The following is a 20,180-nucleotide window of genomic DNA, read 5'->3' on the forward strand; positions in this document are numbered from 1 at the left end:
TGGGGTGGGGGCCTTGATCTACTGTAACTCCTGTGAAGAGGGGTGATTCTTTACAGTTGGGTCCATAAACTACATCCGCAGGGCTAGGTGATAGCCTGGGACCGGCCTGGACAATCGGACACAGAGGAAGAGGAGTGTCAGAGGGTGCGGTAGTGAATAGGGTGAAAGGGTGGTGTCGGGGGGGCACAGGGTGTGATTCTCAGGGAAGAGCAGCGCAGATGGGGGGGTTTATGGCCCATGCATAAGACAGAGAGCGGGGGTGACCAGTGCGTGGGGGAGATGCTTGCGAGGGTGGGGAGCCTTGCTGAGGATTGGCGGCGTGCAGAGAGTGGGTCTGGTCAAGGCATCTAAAATGGCTGCTGTGCACGACAAAAGTGTGGCATTGGAAAAAAAGCAAGATGGCGCAGACAATGTTTATCAATACGAATTAATTTATAACAATTATTTTTAACAATATATTTACTCGCAGTGTCAAAATGGCGGTCAACACGTCCTGATTTCCTTCGAATCGAACGTTAACAGACGTCACAATCGGCGGCGTGCAGAGAGTGGGTCTGGTCAAGGCATCTAAAATGGCTGCCGTGCACGACAAAAGTGTGCCATTGGAAAAAAAGCAAGATGGCGCAGACAATGTTTATCAATACGGATTAATTTATAACAATTATTTTTAACAATATATTTACTCGCAGTGTCAAAATGGCGGTCAACACTTCCTAATTTCCTTCGAATCGAACGTTAACAGACGTCACGCAGCAAAAAAAAAAAAAAACGCTCACGCGCAGCCGCTGGAAGACATGTATCAACATATATGAGCATCCTCAGCCACCCTCAGAAAACATAGGGGGTCAGGATACGTCTCCCGTACCCCCTTATACCCATTTCTCACATTGTTTTTCCTCCATCTTGTAATTTAATTAAACCGAAACACAAAATGGCGAATTCCCGTTTCGCTACTTGTTCGCGAACCGGAAAGCGCTTCTACCGCGAAAAAATCTATATTTTTTTATTTGCCCCACGGGACCCTTTAATAACCCCAACATCATTCCTAGGGGGTCAAGAGGGGTCTACCTTGCCCCCTTTCATTAAATTCCCCCTTAGTTTTTCTCCTCCTCTTGTCTCTCGATCCTACCGAGAGATAAGATGGCGGCTGCTCCGGACTGTTTAGAATGTTGACAGACACCGGAGAGCCAATCAGCTTCGCTACGCAAAGTTCCGTTACGCGAAAAGTTCGCGAACTGGAGCGCTATCCGGGACGCTATCACAGATACATCTGTTTTTTTAAACGTTAATTTCTCAAAATACACTGGAGCACATATATTGAGACCCAGCAAAGGCACATCGGGCTAACAGTCCCTACAATTTTGCCAAGTTTCGTGTAAATCCATTCAGCCGTTCGAGCTAAAAGTGAGGCCAAACGCCCTATGGAAAAATGAATGGGAAAAACGCGTTTTGGGACCCCCTTTTTTCTCGGCCCCCCCTTGACGAAACCCCTGATCAGAAACAAAATGTGCCATTTTCCTGAAAATTTCAGCCGATTCTGTCCACAAACGCCAAAGTTATTAGACATAGAATTTTCAAAAGTTACATAGAGAAAAAATCCAAACTATATATACCTACTGGCGACCGCCAGTAGGTAATATATATATATATATATATATATATCAAAGTCCAGTTCCTGACCGCCAATGGCAAGGCGGATTACAACAGGTACAGACCTCTTCCCCAACATTCTCCGTTCAATGTCGAGCCATAGCACCAAAGATTCGTGCAAGCAGAATTGTTCTTTATTTAAAAAGATTTAAAGACTGATGTCTTCCATGACGCGTTTCACTCCGTGAAGGAGCTTGTTCACATAACGCGCCCCAGCATATATCCATACTAATATAATAAAGAGAGAGCCCAAACCCTTGAGGTGGGTAATCTCAGGAACCACAGCACCAATCACAACACCCAATACAGCGTTGGAAAGGGAAGTTGCAGCAGAAGGACATAGGCTATGCAGACGCCCACCATATACATTTAAAAGGTAAAAGAACTGTGCCAGAAAAGTAGTCCCTTGTGGGCGTGTCTGCGTTGTGCTGTGGGGGTGTGCTGTGACAAACGCTGGGGGCGTGTGGTACGTTCCGCCCTTCATGCCATGCCTCATATTGTGTGCTAATCCCACCCTGCTCCCTTTAAATGCGCCTGCACCCCATAATCATAACCCACCCTTACTCCTTAAAATACCCCAACACCCTTAAACACTAACCTATCTTAACCCTATAAATATACCCTATACCCCAAAACCCAAACCTATACCTAAACCCTAAAATACCCCTGTACCCCAAAACCCAAACCTAGCCCTGAACCCTATAAATACCCTGTACCTCAAAACCCTAACGTACCCCTGAACCCTAAAAAAAACCCTGTACCCCAAAACCCAAACCTAGCCCTGAAGCCTAAAAATGCCACTGTACCCCATAACCCAAACCTACCCCTGAACCCTAAAATACCCCTGTACCTCAAAACCCAAACCTACCCCTGAACCCTAAACATACCCCTGTACCCCAAAACCCAAACCTAGCCCTGAACCCTAAAAATAACCCTGTACCCCAAAACACAAACCTACCCCTGAACCCTAAAATATCCCTGTACCCCAAAACCCAAACCTAGCTCTGAACCCTAAAAATACCCCTGTACCCCAAAACCCAAACCTAGCCCTGAACCCTTAGAATACTCCTGTACCCCTAAACCCAAACCTACCCCTGAACCCTAAAAATACCCAGATACCCCACAACTCAAACCTAGCCCTGAACCCTAAAAATACCCCTGTACTCCAAAACCCATACCTAACCCTAAAACTAACTCTGTACACCATAACCCAAAACGATATCTGAACCCTTAAAATACCCAAACACCCCAAAACATATACCTCAGTACCCCAAATCATATACTCCTATACCCATACTTACCTTATGCAAACATTAAAAAAAAACATTCTTTTACCATTCATGCATTTACAACGAATTTAGTTGTAAATGTATGCGCGGTAAAAGCATATAAAATGTAATGCCATGCGTTATATTGGCATTGCGGAGTCATGATTCTTTCGTAATGAAAGTATGCGGAGTGATGGTATGGGGAAAGAAAGTTGCGGAATAATGGGTGTTTACCCTCCCCCGGTAAGTACATTGGTGGCACGGCGGCCCACATCTCCAGCAACATACTCATATTTTTTCACCACCCATTTGAAAAATGCACAGGTCTCTCTCATTGATGGCCAGCACCGACATACACTTTTAGACACACCTCCCGCCACAAGTTCTAGAATTGCGAACTTTAGAGCTAGGGAGCTACGTTCGAATCTCGGCATCAGCTTAACATCCTGTGATTCCAGGTAAATCGCTTTGCCTCCCCGTGCCAACCACAAATGAATGTGTTGTTCTGTAATGTAAATTGTGCTCATGCCATATTGCAAGGAAAAATTAAGTAGGGAAACTCGAGCTCGCACACCACTGAACACGCACTCTAAAGTGCATCAGCAGTGCACTGTGAATCGGAGTGTTTCACAGGCCTGTCACAGGTAAGAAATGCTATCAAATCGAAATCCTACAAAACAATATACTACTGGCCGGCAGCAATTCATACCCGGACAGCGTCGGGACGGGCTGCTAGTTATATATAATATAATAATTATGCAGATGTAGTGAACAAGGCGGGAGCAAGTCGCCAAAACGCCTCTAAGCAGCAACTGAGAGAATACATTTTCTTTGGATTATGATTCACGGAGTCAGCGCCTTTCTTAATTGAGAGTTTGGACTGGTTTTCAATATTATATAATATATATAATATAATATATTATTTATTTATACTTACCAACAAAGTCTACATGATCTCCTTAATTACAAGAACAGCATCTGAAAAAGAAAAGTAATAAAAGACTGTAAAAGAACATTTAATAAACAACATCTACAACTGCATATACAATGAAAATATATAGAGAGAAGCTAAAGCCCCAGACAACACAGGTAATAGTTCTAGAAGAATTATAGAGAGTAAGAGTTTGTGAATAAGAAAGAGAAGTAGAAATAAGGAAGAACAAGTGAAGTTCTGTTTTGTTGTAACAGGTGTAGGAAATCTTTCCAGTGGGAATTCCGCAAAGTAAGACACAGCAGTGGCAGTCTCTCTTTTCTCCCATCCCCCTTGTCCTTTCTTTACTGCTAAATGAATATATATGCATTTGGAGACTACACAATGCCTGCGGGGGGAGAGCAGGATGGCGGTGTATGTATATGAAAAAAATGTCACAACAAAGATTATTTAAAAAAAAGAATATATTTCAGCTGCAGTGGAGTGGAGGAGTTGGGAAAAGTACTTCAAATTTCATAGAAGCGAGATCAGTTCTTCTGACCCCGTGGAAGCAAGATTCAGGTACTCAGCATTTGACAACATCAGTGATGTCATTTGAGATGTCATCAGTGATGTCATCAGTGATGCCACTGACCATGTCATGAATGATATAATATGTGACATCATCAGCAGTGGATTGCGGGTGCGTGAAATATAGTTAGTCCAACTAACTATATAGGAGCAATTTCAATGTTTTTTTAAATGCTAATACCTAACTATATATGACCCGAAACCTATGGTTTTTTCAGTGAATTTGCAAGTTTTTTTAAATGCTAATTCCTAACTATATATCACCTGAAATTTATGTTTTTTTCAGTGAATTTCCAAGGTTTTTTAAATGCTAATACCTAACTATATATGACCTGAAACCTATGGTTTTTTCAGTGAATTTGCAAGGTTTTTTAATTGCTAATACCTAGCTATGTAAGGCTTTAAACATATAGTTTTTTTCAGTGAATATATATATTTTTATTTTCAAGTTTTTTTTTTATATGATTGCAGGGTCCGCGCACCGTGAGCGCTCCGAAAGCACACCGTAAAAGCTCTGAGCTCTTACCCCGACAAATTTAAAAAAATTGCTAATTCATAATATCTACGTTTTTAACGTTGATTTTAAAGGTAGACAATATTTGCTGTAATGTTGAAAATGTTTTTTTCAAACTTTTAACAACAATATATTACTTTTTAAAGTAGTAACGAATCTCGCGAGGGTGCGTCGCACGTGCACGCAACGTAAGAGCTCCGTGCGCGCAACGTAAAAGCTCTAAGCTCTTACCCCTGAAAGTTTTATAAACTTTAAATCGTTATATCTACGTATTCATTGCACAATGTAAAGGTACACATTATCTGGGATAATAAAGAACATGTTAATTTAAACTTTTAAAGACCATATATAACTTTATTAATGGAATTATATATCTCGCGAGGGTGCGTATTACGTAAGCGCATCGTAAAATCACGTAACCGATTCCGTAAATAATACGTAAATGCACCGTAAGCTTACGTAAGCTTACTTAAGTGCTCCGTAAGATTACTTTTGACCATGTGACCTGAAAACAAAACATTCTATTGGTTTATAATACTTCCTACTCCAATTGTAGACAGACCCCTCCCTTGTTCATCATTGTTCTTTGGCTTTCCGAGAAGCAACATCTACTTTCAACAGCTCCTGACTTGTTTGGAAATGGCTGAACGTGAGGAATCAGAACTTTCTTTTGAAGATGAGTTTGTTGAAGAAGACCCCCATCCATGTAAAAAAGAGTCCATAGTCTGGAAGTTTTTTTTATTCCCAGAAGGTTTGAAGAAAGTCAATGCACCGCATGTCACATGCAAAATATGTGACACAGTATTGTCAAGAGGCAATCCAAATAAAAAATACTCTTTTGGAACCTATAGCATGGAACGCCATGTTAAGAATATGCACCCTAACAATTGGGCAAGAGCTGTGGTGCGTAGATCTGAAGAGCAGGGCTCTGCGCCTAGTACTTCAACAGCACCACCAATGCCAGCTTCCATGATTGCCAATATCCAGCCAGAATTGAAAAATCTTATGATGCAGTGCATACAGTGCAATGAATTAGTTGCCTTTGGACAACAGTCTGTAGAAGTTATTTTGCAGAAAAACAGGAGCCACAAGTGCACCAAATAATTTTTTTCTTCATTTTTCATGGTTTGTTCATGTTGAACAATTGTTTTGGTTATAAAGTCCATTTTTTTACACCGTTTATCTAGCATCCCAAAAAATACAAAAAAACAGTTCTTTTTAGAACTACCTCTACTGGTCAAAAAAAGAACTATATTTCTATGTTTGTATGTAAAAGTTTGTTATAGTAAATGTAAAAGTGCAAAACTATAAGGATGTGGTACAGCATAAATCTATAGGGTGTTTACCTATAGTATACTTTAGTACTTCCACAGCACTGAAATGTAACATATGCATATAAATATGTTACAACTCAATGGGCCATAAGTATGTAATCTCCATTTACCTACTCTTAAATACCAAATCATACCTGTCCTGTTCAACATTTAAAAGTAGGTAAATGGGATGTAGTAAAATTCTCTTTTGAAATTACCAAATCTATATAATTCAGTCATTTTACCGAATCGGCATTTACCGATTCGGTAATTGTCATTGATTCCTATGGGCCTTGAGGCCAAAAGGAATCAATGGCAATTACCGAACCAGTAAATACCGATTTGGTAAAATAACTGAATTGTCAAGGGGGACAGGTTATCACTTTGAGACCCTGTTGCACCCCTGATTTTAACTTGTGTGCCATGTCACACACATATATGCTCTTACGGCTTGTATGTGTGCCACATGGCACAAATGAACATGCACAGATGTGTATGTACACAGGAATTCGTTATTAACCACTGAATAGTATTTGGTAGTAACTAACAAATACATAAGGGCCTGTGGCACTGTTTTCAGTGCCACCTACATCTAGATTTACCAAAATCGTGCACTGGGGAAAGTGGAGTGCCAATAAATGAAGGCTTACTAACAGGTATGAAATGGATAACAGAGTGAAGGAAGGAAAATAAGATCAAACACAAAAAAAAAAAGAAAGAGGGAAACTGACTGAGGTAAAGAGGAGGAGTGGTAGAAAGAGAAAACATACAAGATTAAGTGTCAGGGAGAGATATGTAAAGAGAGAGAGAGCAAGGGACTGAGAAAGATTGAGGCAGTTATTCTGTCACAATAACAGAGTGATAACAAACTTATTTTTCTTTCTCATACTTACCTTATAAATAATAAAAACTTAGACACTATTGCAAAAAAAGTTTTTTTATTTGTTATACTTACCTTCTAAGATATAAAAAAGTTAAGGAATTTTTAAAAAAATATATAATATCTGTAAAACACAAGAAAAAAATACATTGTAATGCATACAATGTATATTTCACAATACAAGAAAGAAGGAAAAAGATTAAAAGATGGGAAAGTTAGATGGCACACACACAGGGACAGATTGCCAGGTAGAGAGTAGAATGGTGCAGGCAGAGAGTGAGATAGAACAAGTAGAAGGTGAGATGGTGCAAGCAGAGAGTAAGATGACACAGGCACAAGTATATATTGTGCAGACAAACGGTAAGATGGCACACACAGAGAGAAACTTGGAAGAGCCAAAGGAAGACATAGCACAGTCAAAAGAGAGATGGCAAATGACCGTGAGACAAGGAGACTGAGGACACAGAGGGAGTGAAGGAAACAGTGAGAGAAGGGGACTGAGTGAGGGAGCAAATAAAGACAAGTGATGGAGTGTGGGTGAGTTAAAGAGAGTGAGTGTAAGGGAAAGGCAGTAGGACAGTGAAGGGACAGAGGAAGTAAGGCTAACATAGAGACAGTGAAGAAAAAGAAGTGAGGATGTCAGAGTTCAAAGGGAGTGACAGAAGGAGTAAGTGAAGTGGAGTGATAGAAGGAGACTCAGTGAGGGATCAAAGAACGGAAAATGAGGTAGTGTAGGCGAGGGAAAAGGAGTGACAGAATGAGGTGATGAAGAGAGTTACGCTAAGAGACAGGGAGCGATGGAATGATAGACAAAAAGAGAAATAAAAAAGTTTTTGGGGTCAGTCGTACTTACCTTATGAATGAAATATCTGTGGAAACGAAAAAAAAAATCAGTTATAATACATTATTCACAATACAAGAGACAAAACAGAAGAAAAAGGAAAGAGGAGTTAGGGGAGGAAAATGAGGGAAGGGGGAATTAGTGCAGGTGCGTTAACAACAGTGAGTCTAAGAGAAAGGGAGTGATGGAAGAGTACAGAGAAAGTAAGAGGACACAGGGAGTTTTATGAAGGTGTGTTTGAAGTGCAGTTAGGTGAGTGACAGAAGAGGAATTAGTGAGTGAGCAAAGGAAGGAAAGAGAGGTGAAGGGGAGTGAAACAGAGGGACTGACTTAATATGAGTGGGTGAGAAGACTAAGAAGAAGGGAAGTGAAGTATAGGGAATGAGGATAAGTATGGGAAGCAAAATAAAGGGACAGGGGAGACGTAGGGTAAAAGAATGACAGTAAGTTTGACGAAACAGAGGTGATAGAGGTTGAATAAAGGTAAGTGAGCATGAGACAAGGAAAGTAAAAGAGTGAGGTAATAGAGGGAGAGAAGAAAAGAGTGAGAGAAGGGGACATGGGGTGAAAGAGCAAAAAAAAGTCAGTGACAAAAAGTGGATGAGTTAAAGGGAGTGAACATAAGAGAAAGGGAGTGAGAAACTGAAGGAATGAAAGCAGTGAGGCTAAGAGAGAGACAGTAAGGGAAGGATAGAGAGAAACAGAAATAAAAAAGTAATGAAAATGTATTTTTTATTAGTCGTACTTACCTTATAAATGTAATATCTGCAGAAGAGAGTAAAGAAATCAGTTATAATATATATTTCACAATAAAAAATGCAAATTACCTTGTACAACATGTTATATGGTTTATTTTTGCTGTTCTCAGAATATATTGATTTTCACTAAAAACAGTGAGTTCAGTACTACTCATCATATCACAGCGGGCAAAAAAAAACCACAATCAAAATGATTGTGTTTAAAAAACCCATAAAACGTAGAAAAAACATATCTTAAATGTTTTCTTCCAAACAGCAATTTCTAAGATACAGTATCTCATTGTTATACTCTCAAACTAAAGTGATACAGAAACATATATTAACCACATTTATCCGAAATACGTAATCTTCATTTACATACCTTTCCACATGGCCAAATGATATACAGAAAGTCCTCTTTTTGGAAATTACTTATTAGTAGTTTTAAACTTCCATTTACCCGACTTTCGGAATGAAAAGTCCAACATCTATTTCATCATCTAACAAAAATTATATTTACACCTCTGACTTAGTCTTGATAAACATTTCCTATATACACTTATACTACCTCTGTGACAACTACCAGTTTACTAATTATCTTGATCACTTTCACTCACAAACTAATTTTGAACACACTTACTTTTATTAACTGCTCCAATCTTCATTGTCCAATTACTTTCACTAAAATTGGGGTTCTAAAAACACTAGATAAGAATTTGTTAGGTCAAAAGGCAAACGTTGTTTGAAAATCAATTGAGTATCATTACAAAATTATGTAAAAACATATATTATCAACATTTACCTGAGAAACTCATTTTTCATTGATGTACTTTCCCACATGGCCAAATAGTACGTAAAGATTCCTTGTTTTGGAAAATACTTAATAATACTCTTGACCTTCCATTTCCCGACCTTCTGCATGAAAAGCTCCAACGTCTTTCGTAACACCTAACAATATTTATATCTCCACCCAAGGATCTGTATCATGTCCATAAAACCTTAAACAACCAGTAAACTATCAGAATCTGAACATCATATAGAATCCTGATGACTAACTTTTATTAATTGCTCCAATCTTTCTAGGCTAATTACTTTTCCTTAACTTTAGGTTGTAAAAACACTAGGTAAGAATTTTTCAAGTCAAAAGGCAAACGTTTTTTGAAAGTCAAAACAGTATCATTACAATAAGTCCAATCGTTTTGACATTTTAAATAAGCTGTATAATGTCCAGATGTTGTTGAAGGACCATCATGGAAAATAACTGCTACTGTTACAAAGGTTCTTCCTGAAATTGATAATTGAGAAGCCACAACATTTTTAATTAAACTTGTTAATTTAGTTCCATCAGGTCTACATCGTTGGAACATTAAACTTACGTACTATCCATAACGTTGTATAAATAATGTTGATAGCATTGCACAGTTACATTGGGTACAAACCATGGGGCTCATTAGGATGGCGGACGGAAGTGCCTCCGCAGACCCAGAGTATGCGGAACATGCCTATTTTCCGTGCGCCCATCGCGGACACTCCGTCCGCCAAATCAGGATACGAAATACGTGCCAAAATCCATCCGCGGCGGTAGAACACGGTCCCCCGCACCACCACACCCAACCACGCAGCGGACGTAACCTATCCAGAGACTCCGCCGTACGGACTGACGTCTAGGACCGTCCTCCAAATCAAGATGGCCGAAAACACACATAAAAGCGCTGCGGAAAAACAACCTGCCTGAACACGGCGGATGCTCCACAGCGACCATACCCACCACGAGCCGCTCGCCGACATGGACCCTGCACTACAGGCTTACCCGATACTCTACGCGATCCACTACGTCCTCGTCCTGGCCCACCATCGACGACGACGCAGGTAGGCTACAAACCATTCACTGACTGGAGAGGAGTACCTGCAAGGTCTGTGACGTAGGGAGGGGGGAGTGACATGTCCTGAAATGGACATATTCCTGTGTACGGCAACGCCTCCAAGAGTCGTGACCCAGGTAGGGGAGAGTGACATGTATCTGAACCCACCGCCCTCAAGAAAATACAAATCCACACCAACATCACACACGCAAGAATGACTCCGACAAACCACGACACATGAATCACAATTTTATTTACGCAGAATCGGAGTAACATCACAGTCTAGGATGGAGCATGGGCAGTGTGGACACCAGAGTAGGTACATCAGATGCAGTACATCAGTATGAGGATAGCAACAGGGCAGCAACAGGGCAGTGTGGACACCAGAGCAGGTACATCAGAGGCAGCACACGAGAGGGCACAATGCAGTATCAGAACAGCAACAGGGCAGTGTGGACACCAGAGCAGGTACATCAGAGGCAGTACATCAGTATGAGGATAGCAACAGGGCAGCAACAGGGCAGTGTGGACACCAGAGCAGGTACATCAGAGGCAGCACATGAGAGGGGCTAAGTGCACCAACAGTCCATGGCAAGGCACAGGTCCATCAGAGGCAGTACAGGAGAGGGGCTAAGTGCACCAACAGTCCATGGCAAAACACAGGTCCATCAGAGGCAGCACATGAGAGGGGCTAAGTGCACCAACAGTCCATGGCAAGGCACAGGTCCATAGGAGGCAGCACATGAGAGAGCACAATGCAGTATCAGAACAGCAACAGGGCAGTGTGGACACCAGAGCAGGTACATCAGATGCAGTACATCAGTATGAGGATAGCAACAGGGCATTGTGGACACCAGAGCAGGTGCATCAGAGGCAGCACATGAGAGGGGCTAAGTGCACCAACAGTCCATGGCAAGGCACAGGTCCATCAGAGGCAGTACAGGAGAGGGGCTAAGTGCACCAACAGTCCATGGCAAAACACAGGTCCATCAGAGGCAGCACATGAGAGGGGCTAAGTGCACTAACAGTCCATGGCAAGGCACAGGTCCATAAGAGGCAGCACATGAGAGGGCACAATGCAGTATCAGAACAGCAACAGGGCAGTGTGGACACCAGAGCAGGTACATCAGAGGCAGTACATCAGTATGAGGCTAGCAACAGGGCAGCAACAGGGCAGTGTGGACACCAGAGCAGGTACATCAGAGGCAGCACATGAGAGGGGCTAAGTGCACCAACAGTCCATGGCAAGGCACAGGTCCATCAGAGGCAGCACAGGAGAGGGGCTAAGTGCACCAACAGTCCATGGCAAAACACAGGTCCATCAGAGGCAGCACATGAGAGGGGCTAAGTGCCCCAACAGTCCATGGCAAGGCACAGGTCCATCAGAGGCAGTACAGGAGAGAGGCTAAGTGCACCAACAGTCCATGGCAAGGCACAGGTCCATAAGAGGCAGCACATGAGAGGGCACAATGCAGTATCAGAACAGCAACAGGGCATTGTGGACACCAGAGCAGGTACATCAGATGCAGTACATCAGTATGAGGATAGCAACAGGGCATTGTGGACACCAGAGCAGGTACATCAGATGCAGTACATCAGTACAAGAACAGCAACAGGGCAGTGTGGACACCAGAGCAGGTACATCAGAGGCAGCACATGAGAGGGCACAATGCAGTATCAGAACAGCAACAGGGCAGTGTGGACACCAGAGCAGGTACAACAGATGCAGTACATCAGTATGAGGATAGCAACAGGGCATTGTGGACACCAGAGCAGGTACATCAGATGCAGTACATCAGTACGAGAACAGCAACAGGGCAGTGTGGACACCAGAGCAGGTACATCAGAGGCAGCACATGAGAGGGCACAATGCAGTATCAGAACAGCAACAGGGCAGTGTGGACACCAGAGCAGGTACATCAGATGCAGTACATCAGTATGAGGATAGCAACAGGGCATTGTGGACACCAGAGCAGGTACATCAGATGCAGTACATCAGTATGAGGCTAGCAACAGGGCATTGTGGACACCAGAGCAGGTACATCAGATGCAGTACATCAGTATGAGGATAGCAACAGGGCATTGTGGACACCAGAGCAGGTACATCAGAGGCAGCACATGAGAGGGCACAATGCAGTATCACAACAGCAACAGGGCATTGTGGACACCAGAGCAGGTACATCAGATGCAGTACATCAGTATGAGGATAGCAACAGGGCATTGTGGACACCAGAGCAGGTACATCGGATGCAGTACATCAGTACGAGAACAGCAACAGGGCAGTGTGGACACCAGAGCAGGTACATCAGAGGCAGCACATGAGAGGGCACAATGCAGTATCAGAACAGCAACAGGGCAGTGTGGACACCAGAGCAGGTACATCAGATGCAGTACATCAGTATGAGGATAGCAACAGGGCATTGTGGACACCAGAGCAGGTACATCGGATGCAGTACATCAGTACGAGAACAGCAACAGGGCAGTGTGGACACCAGAGCAGGTACATCAGAGGCAGCACATGAGAGGGCACAATGCAGTATCAGAACAGCAACAGGGCAGTGTGGACACCAGAGCAGGTACATCAGATGCAGTACATCAGTACGAGAACAGCAACAGGGCATTGTGGACACCAGAGCAGGTACATCAGAGTCAGTACATGAGAGGGGGTAGGTGCACAAACACTGCATGGCAAGGCACAAGTCCATCAGAGGCAGTACATCTGAGGGCACACTACAGCAACTTACAGCACACTATCAGGTGGATTGCGTGAAGTACCCGCATCGGACAGACTGCCAGCACCAGAAACTGGAGTGTGACACACAGCCACAGATGTAGTGACTGACACGTGAGCCACAGACCCAGATACACTGCCAGCACCTGATACATGAGTGTGAGACACAGCCACAGACCGAGTGACTGACACATGGCCCATAGACCCAGATACACTGGCAGCACCTGATACATGAGTGTGAGACACAGCCACAGACCGAGTGACTGACACATGGCCCATAGACCCAGATACACTGCCTGCACCTGATACAGGATATGTCTCAACTGATACCCTGCCACTAACAGACACATGCGAGTCAACTGCACCAGCGCCACTGGGACCACTGAAATGATGAGCCACAGGGCTGTATGGTCCAGGAGGCAGGGTGGCTCTGGGAGCGGGAGATAGTTGCAATTGTGCGACATCGGATTGTGCATGTGTCAATGCTGTGTGTCTACGTTTCTTTTGGACATGTGCCTGCACCCTGGACAGGACAGGACTTACAAGTGGACCGGACTGAGAAGAAATTTCACCCACCATGGGAGTGGCATCTGCTGGGGGGGGAATGCTCTCTGGGGACGTGCTGGAGCCTGCTTGTCGTTTGCTGTGTGGCTGCCTTGTGGCCTCTGCAACATGTGTCATGGGGGATGCTACTACAGGGTCCACCTGCATCCGTCCCTGACGGGCCCTGATGGGAGTGGAGGTAAGGGGTGACTCCACTGCGGAGACATCTGTATTTCGTTTCCAAGAAAACAGCTGCCTCAGTGTAACAATGGGTGATGTATGCCTGTCCCTGACAGCGCCACTGTCCATGGCAGATGCCTTGGGCCTTGGATGTTCAATTTCCGTAGGTGTACTGTTGTCTGCAGACTTTCCCTGTTCCCTGGATGGTGCCCTGTTCCAGGCAGCAGACTTGTCGTGTGTGGTGTACATGTCCCCAGGACACACCTTCTGCCCGTGTGTGTCCCTGCCCCTGGGAGTGTCCGTGCTCCTCTTAGATGCCTTTGTCTTGTGACTGTCCTTGTCCCTGCCCTTGGGAGTGGCTCCTTCCTTCCTAGGTTCCCTGCCCTTGGGAGTGGCTCCTTCCTTCCTAGGTTCCGTGCCCTTGGGAGTGGCTCCTTCCTTCCTAGTGTCCCTGCCCTTGGGAGTGGCTCCTTCCTTCCTAGTGTCCCTGCCCTTGGGAGTGGCTCCTTCCTGCCTAGTGTCCCTGCCCTTGGGAGTGGCTCCTTCCTGCCTAGTGTCCCTGCCCTTGGGAGTGGCTCCTTCCTTCCTAATTTCCCTGCCCTTGGGAGTGGCTCCTTCCTTCCTAGTTTCCCTGACCTTGGGAGTGGCTCCTTCCTTCCTGGTATCCCTGCTTTTGGGAGTGGCTCCTTCCTTCCTGGTATCCCTGCCCTTGGGAGTGACTCCTTCCTTTCTGGTGTCCCTGGCACTGGGAGTATGCGAGCCCTCAAGGGATTCATTCGTCTTCTCAATGTCCTTGTACAAGGTAGTGTCACTGGAAGTGGGAGTGAGTCTTGGCTTGGTAGTACCTTGTGTGTGGGATGGCTGTGCAGCATGTGTGGCCATTACACCCAACCCCTCTTTAGCTTCACGTGTGTGTACTCCACTATATCTGACGTTGTCCTTTTGAACAGATTTACCTGACCTAGGGGATGGGGTCTGAGGCCTCCGTGCCTTGACGTGCTGGCTGACGCTGCTTCTAGTGCAATAACCTGTATTAGAGTCCTGGTCAGAAAATTCACTCCCACCTGACACATCCAGAGTTGTAGATGGTGGAACAGAAGTACCACCCAGTCCATGCGACTGTACAATGGCAGACGACACACTGTTAGACAATGACTGCAGTGTCCTGTGTACACCAGCCAGATCACCATGCATACCTTCCATGAATGCCACCACCTGCCCCAACTTCCTATCGTGGTCTTGGAAAGCATTAATCATATTGGCCTGCCCCACTCACAGCTGTCGCAGCAGATCAACCGCCTCTGCACAAAGAGCATTTTGGCTCACCGAGGCTGGGGCAGCGGTGCCGACACCGAACGCCACTCTGCTCCCCCTACTCCTGCGTGCACGAACAGTACATGGTGCAGTTGGCGGCAGGGTGGGCCCTGTGTGCTGTGTCCCGACCGAAGGTGTTGATTGCCCACTCCCAGTCTGTGACAACAGTGCTGACTCACCAACACTGTCGGAAGATGATGACGATGTTGTCTCCACATGCGAGTCCTCCGGGACAGTCCTGTCCCCCTCTCCAGCGCTGGCCCCTTCGGTGTCAGTCTGCGTGTGCGCGACGTCTGATCCAGATGCATTGCCTTCTGTCATCTCCGCCGTCTGTGGCTGAGTGCCCTCTGCCAAAGCTGAAATGCACAGGAAATTGGTGTAAGTCATGGGCACACTCACGTACAGTACTGCTACGGAATCCCTAAAGCCAATGATGACAATGTCCATCGATCCCCCAACCTGCACACGGCCCACCCCAACCAGTCATCCTCACAGGAATTTAGTGGCGTTGGCCGTAATACATGTACAGCATGCACACTGGGCATGAGGAATTACATCTGCACACAAGTGTTGCCAAGGGGTGACGGAGCACTACAGCATGTGCATGAAAATTTAACCGCTTAGCGGGTGGCGTGTCAACATGCCGCATCGGAAAGTGAAATGTAACTGCGGCAATGTCACCAACATGCCATTGGAACGAGCCCCACGATCGACGGAAGTCCATAATGTGTGTAGTCAACCATACATGCATGGCACTCACAAGCAACATACACTGACAGTATGCTTACCGCCACGTTGCTGTTCATCCACACGCAACCGCTCGGACAGGTCAGGATGCGTCACAGCTATGATACGGTGCATGAGAGGGGTCATTGAGCGTCGGGCCAGACGTGCCGTCCTTGGAATCATCCCTAGTGTCACTTCCGCTTCATTCTTGCTCAGTCTGGAAATGTCGTCCCAGCGTTTGTGGCAGTGTGTATGTCGTCTATTGGACACCCCCGCTGCTCGTACTTCACGTGCTATGCTCCTCCACACGTCCTTGCGAAGGTGCAGCTTCACCTACCATGATGGGAGACAAAAGGGTGGAAGTCAGTGGACAGTTGGCCAGTCACACAGATAGGAGCAACACATTTCTCTCTGCAGCCATGCACATATTGATTCTTTAGTTGGTCACACATCACACCGCCAAGTTTCCAGAGCCCAGGTGTCATATGACACCTCAAGCACAACAACTTATCCCCCACTGCACTTACCGCCTGTCTGGGTGCGCCGAGAGGCGTCCGTAGTTGCGGAGCACAGCGTCCACGAGGACATCCAGCTCCGCGGCGGTGAAGGGACGAGACAGGACCTCTTTGACTCTCGACATGGCTAGGTCACGGAGTATGGCACTAGAGCGGCAGTCGGTGGTCAGCTCCGCAGCAGCAGGTGGAGGTGATGGTCACAGGCAGCAGTCGGTGGTCAGCTCCGCGGCAGCAGGTGGAGGTGATGGTCACAGGCAGCAGTCGGTGGTCAGCTCCGCAGCAGCAGGTGGAGGTGATGGTCGCAGGCAGCAGTCGGTGGTCATCGTAGAAAGTATGCTTTTGCACATCACACATATATAGGGCCCTGTGGCCATGTCAGTGGCATACGGCGCCAGCCATTGGTCCGCCGTGAGAGCGTGTTTGGAATTGGGCCAATGATTGGCCCTGGTGTTGCGGTGAACAGCATACGGTACTTGCTATTGGCCAACCGTGGCCCATGTCCACACCTCCCATTGGCTGCACGTGCATAGACCGTCACGCTCACACACCGGCAAGTGCATGTGCTAGACACCGGGACGGTAGCATCATTTGCAACAAAGTTGTAACAGTGGCGCCACCATGGCGGGACATGTATTCGGCAGGGGAGGTGGAGGCCAAAACATCCATAAGCTGATGTCCATGCATATGGCCGTTCATGACCCCCCTTCCAGTGACATTGCATCAGCCAGCCTACACCGGCCGTCCCAGCCCAGCCCATGACCGCCGTTCTGGCCATGCCAACTACCGCCGCTTCAGGCCCCCTCCACAACCGCCGTGCCAGGCCCAGCCCATGACCGCCGTTCCGGCCATGCCAACTACCGCCGCTTCAGGCCCCCTCCACTACCGCCGTGCCAGGCCCAGCCCATGACCGCCGTTCCGGCCATGCCAACTACCGCCGCTTCATGCCCCCTCCACTACCGCCGTGCCAGGCCCAGCCCATGACCGCCGTGCCCTGGCGGCCCTGGCACAGTGGTCATGGGCTGGGCCTGGCACGGCGGTAGTGGAGGGGGCCTGAAGCGGCGGTAGTTGGCATGGCCGGAACGGCGGTCATGGGCTGGGCCTGGCACAGCGGTTGTGGAGGGGGCCTGAAGCGGCGGGCCAGGGCACGGCGGTCATGGGCTGGGCCTGGCACGGCGGTAGTGGAGGGGGCCTGAAGCGGCGGTAGTTGGCATGGCCGGAACGGCGGTCATGGGCTGGGCCTGGCACGGCGGTTGTGGAGGGGGCCTGAAGCGACGGTAGTTGGCATGGTCGGAACGGCGGTCATAGGCTGGGCCTGGCACAGCGGTAGTGGAGGGGGCCTGAAGCGGCGATAGTTGGCATGGCCGGAACGGCGGTCATGGGCTGGGCTGGGCCGGCCGGTGTAGGCTGGCTGATGCAATGTCACTGTAAGGGGGGTCATGAACGGCCATGTGCATGGACATCAGCTTATGGATGTTTTGGCCTCCACCCCCCCGCCGAATACGTGTCCCGCCATGGTGGCGCCACTGTTACAACTTTGTTGCAAATGATGCATCCGTCCCGGTGTGTAGCATATGCACTTGCCGGTGTGTGAGCGTGACGGTCTGTGCACGTGCAGACAATGGGAATGTTGAACGCGGGCCGCGTATGGCCAGACGTAAACAGCGGAAGCAGTGCACCGCCATGGCGGCGTCAATGATTGCATGTCAGCTGACGATGCACCTTGTTTAATTGTCTGCAGCTGCATGATGACGGTTGTGTGCGTGATTGCGTGACTCCACACTTCATGTTCTATCCCATGTTTTTCCATACCATGACCATCGATGTGCCACTAATGTCCGTCACTTTTGGGTCATGTCACATGTCTTGTTGGCAGTGATGTAGAGGTGAGACAGAGTGCATTGCACATGTTGCAACCCATCATGTAGCTGGTGGGTGCACATTGCTACGTCAATCCATGTTGTTGTGACAATCAGAGATGTCACACATATGCTAATTGAACACTGCCTATTACATGTTGGATAGAGTGCGGTGACATGTGAGTGAGTTGCACAGACATGCGTTGTATGTGAATTGACTTCCATTCCATTTACTCCCACACACGAGGGCTCAAAATGTCCATCGCCCATACACTGTGCTGGAGGATATGGTGGACGAGGAGGTGATCAAGAAATTCAGGCTTGATCGACGTCGATTGCTGGAGCTTGTGAACCAGTTGTCTCCTCACCTGCAGCCGCGGAGAACCTATCCAGGCTCAATTTCACGCACCCAAAAGGTGATGGCGGCACTCCATTTTTTTGCAACAGGCACATTCCAGTACACTATTGGACATGCCGGGGAATGTCACAGGCCATGTTCAGCACGGTACTTAGGGATGTACTGACAGCCATGATGCTGTACAAGAATGACTACATACATTTTCCACAGGCGGCAGAGTTGGCAGCGGTCAAAGCAGACTTTTATGCACTGGGTCGCATACCACACGTTGTGGGTTCAATTGATGGCACGCATATTGCGATCATTCCACCACGGGCACGTGAGCAGGTGTTTCGGAATCGGAAGCACTTCCACTCCCTAAACGTGCAGGTGGTGTGCCAGGCCAACAACATTTTCTCACATGTGTGTGCAAGATTTCCTGGCTCTGCACATGACGCCCACATCATGCGGAGCAGCATTGTCCCCCAACTGATGGCAAATCTGCGTCCGGCAAAAGCCTGGCTTGTTGGTGAGTATGCTGTGGTGACAGGAGTGATATCTGGGTGGCTTGGTGTGGCCACATGTTCAGGTAGTGATGTTTCTCTCTCTCTCTCTAATTTCCACAAACACAGGCGACTCGGCTTACCCAAACAGGCCTTGGCTTCTAAGTCCAATTCGCAATCCCACCACAGCAGGAGAAATGCGATACAACGATGCCCATGGTAGGACACGTCGAGTGGTGGAACGAACATTTGGCCTGCTTAAGTCTAGGTTTCGGTGCCTGGATAAGACTGGAGGCGCCCTGCCTTACGCACCAGGCAAAGTATGCAAGATTGTGATTGCCTGCTGCATGCTCCACAACCTGGCTGTGCGAAATAACATTGAACTGATCTTGGACCCAGATGAACAGCAAGTTCCTCGGCCTCCTGACCCACCCATGTCGACTGATGAGGATAGTGGTGAGGAGGAAGGTGTGGACCAGAGGCGCCAGCTCATTGAACGCTACTTCCCTTGATTGTGAGTGTGCCCCTCTTGTGCTGCTTGTGTATGCCCTGTGTAGGTTTGCTGCTCTTGTGTCATTGTGTTGGGCATCATCTATGTGTTTTGTTATGTGATGTATGCATGTGTGTGTGTGTCCTCATTTATGAGTACATGCACTTCTCCATGATGTGTGTAGTGTCATCCATTCGTGTAGTGATGTGTGTGGTTTGTTGCAAGTTGCACTGCAGTGAGTTGGGATGAGTGTGATGGTGTTTCCTAACGTGTGTTTGCGTTTTCTATGTTTCCCTAGGCGACTCCCTTGCGGCATGATTCTGTACCACTTGGATCCCTGTACCTGGTAACGTCTGTTTCTGATGCAATCATGTGAATAAACATGGAGGCAACACATCATTGAGTGAGTAAGTGGTATT

The sequence above is a fragment of the Lissotriton vulgaris genome, chromosome 4_1, assembly GCF_964263255.1.
Source record: "Lissotriton vulgaris chromosome 4_1, aLisVul1.2, whole genome shotgun sequence".
In the NCBI taxonomy this organism is placed as follows: Eukaryota; Metazoa; Chordata; class Amphibia; order Caudata; family Salamandridae; genus Lissotriton; species Lissotriton vulgaris.